Here is a 2,976-nt window from a genome sequence, read left to right as displayed (position 1 = left end):
AAACATGAAATACAGAATGAATATATATATATATATATAGGAGCTCTGGTAGCATAGTGCCTAAGGCACTTGACTGCTCACCAGAAGGCTGGCACTTCAAACCCACCAGCCACTCCTCAGAAGGAAGGTTGGACAATCCTACTTCCGTAGTGATACTGCCTCGGAAACCCAAGGAGGGATCGGCGCCGACTCGATGGCAAACAACAACAACAACATATATATATATTTTTTCCGCTGCACTTTTTTTTTCAAAATTTTATTGTGATTTGGGTGAAAATGTACAGAGCAAATTCATTTTCCATAAAGCAGTTCACACACATTTTGTTTCATGATGCTGACTGCAGTCCCCACAATGTAACAGCTCTCTTCCCACTGCCTCCTTGTGTCTTTCCTTCCTATGCATTTCTAACCCCCTTTCCCTGAGGTATCTCGTGTGCAAACACTGCCCTTCTGTTCTCCCATGATTGATTGCTCTAAAGAGTGTATCTGCCTGATGTAAATGTTCACCTTATATCCCGGTCTATTGTTTGGCCAGGAGCTCTGGTAGCGCAGTACCTAAGGTACTTGACTGCTAACCAGAAGGCTGGCGGTTCAAGACCACCAGCCGCTCCGCGGAAGGAAGGTTGGGCAATCCTACTTCCGTAGTGATACTGCCTCGGAAACCCAAGGAGGGGTCGTTATGAGTTGGGTACGACTTGATGGCACATAACAACGACAACATTGGCTGGAAGCCATGGGACTGAATACAGTTCCAAACCTGAAGGCAACTGGGGGCCATAGTCTTGGGGGTCTCACTAGGTTCTATCAGACTAGTACACTTTTTTTTTTTTAAAATGATTTTGAGTTTTGTTCCACATTGTTCTGCCACTCTATCCAGGATCTCCTGCACTGATCCCTTTCTGAGTGGTTGAGAGTGGTAGCATCTATATGACTACTTGCAAGCTTTTCAGACTGTTTGCTACCACCAAAGTAGCATGTAGAACAATGTTTTTGTGTAGTATGTTATGCCAATTGAGCTTAATGACCCCTGCGACCATGGCCTCAAGCCCACAGGTCCAAATACTCACTGCCTCAGGGTGGCTGGTTGTGGCCAAGAAGTTACGACTTTGCCCCTTGTGAGATCTATTATATATTTGGGCATTCTTATACCACATAGAAATATGCACGTAGAAATATTGTCTGCCCAACTTATATATGGTCATTGGCATATTCACTTCTGCCCAGACATACCTGGTCATTCAGCCTGTCTACTCATCTATTTACCCATAGATTAATGTTTGTTATCACTGACAATGCAGTATTATATATGTAAAAGGGTTTGTCTTTGTTGTCTGTACTCTGTGTTTTCCTCTTCCTTAGTGCCACCATGTTGATCACTCACTTCTTGTATATTGACATGCCCTTCCCCCAAATCAATACCTGTCTCTATCTGCCCAGCTGTGTTCCCTCCCTTCCTCTCTCATCGCTGGTAACCAAAAAAGAAAGTTTCCTCCTATATATATATAAACCTTTCCTTGACTTTTTATAATGGTGAACTAATACAATATTTATCCTTCTGTGATTGACTTATTTCACGCAGCATAATGTCCTCCAAGTTCCACCTCCAAGTTCATCTGCTGTGCTTTGCAGATTCTACATTATTCTTTAGTGTTGGATAATATTCAGTTGTGTGTGTGTGTAGCATAGTTTGGTTATCCATTCTTCAGTTGATGGGCACCTAGGTTGTTTCCATCTTTTGGCTATTGTAAATAGTGCTGCGATGAACAAGGTGTGCATATATCTGTTGTTGTCCTGGCTCTCACTTCTTTAGGATATATACCTAGTAAAAGGATTGCTGGATCAAATGGTATTTCTATTTCCAATTTTTTAAGGAATCATCATACTGATTTTCACAGTGGTTGTATCATTTTACAGTCCCCCCAGCAGTGTATGAGAGTCCCAATCTCTCCATACCCTCACCAGCATTTGTTATTTTCTGTGTTGTTGTACTTTGCTGTTAGTGCTGGGGTTTGAGGGTATCTCATTGTTATTTCAGGAGCTCTGGTGGAGTAGTACCTAAGTCATTTGACTGCTAACCAGAAGGCTAGTGGTTCAAACCCATCAGCCACTCCTTGGAAGGAAGATTGGGCAATCTACTTCCATAGTGATACTGCCTTCGAACCCCAAGGAGGGGTTGCTATGAGTTGGATTCAACTCCAAGGCAGTGAGTTTGGTTTTTGAGTTTTCATTGTTCTTTTGGTTTGCATCTCTCCAATGGCTAATGATCATAAACATTTCTTTGTGTATTTGTTGGTCACCTGAATATATTCTGTGGTGAAGTGTCTATTCATGTCTTTTGCCCATTTTTTAATTGGATTGTATGTCTTTTTGATGTTGAGATGTTGGAGTTTTCTATAAATTTTAGAGATAAGTCCCTTGTCAGATACATCACTGTGGAATATTTTTCCCAATCTGTAGGTACTCTTTTTACTCTTTTGGAGAAGTCTTTGGAAGCACATAAAAATTTAATTTTTAGATGGTCTCAATCACCTGGTTTATCTTCTGCTGCTTGTGCATTTTGGGTTATGCTTGATAATCTATTTATGCCATAAATTAGGGCTCCCAAGTTTGCTCCTGTTTTTTTTTTTTTTTGATGAACTTTATAGTTTTAGGTTTCATATTTAAATCTTTGATCCATCTGGAGTTAGTTTTTATGGGTGTGGACCCATGAAAATAAAGTGTATGGAAACCTAATGTGGGGATTGGTCAGTTTTGTCATCCTGCTAGGCTTAAAATGAGCCCGCTCAGAGGTAAAAAGGGAGGTGTCATATCTTCAAGAGAGAGCAGCTGAGAGTGGAGTGCATCCTTAGACCTGAGATCCCTGTACTGAGATGACAGCAGAGAGTTGGCAGAGAGACAGCGACAGCAGAACTGAGAGACTAGCACAAGACAGAGTGGCAGGCGTGCCAGCCTATGGAACAGGAAAGCTGAGTGCCC

This window comes from Orycteropus afer, unplaced genomic scaffold (genome assembly GCF_000298275.1).
Source record: "Orycteropus afer afer isolate SDZICR_OR568_19922 unplaced genomic scaffold, OryAfe1.0 scaffold00208, whole genome shotgun sequence".
Lineage (NCBI taxonomy): Eukaryota > Metazoa > Chordata > Mammalia > Tubulidentata > Orycteropodidae > Orycteropus > Orycteropus afer.
This window is presented reverse-complemented; position numbering follows the sequence as displayed.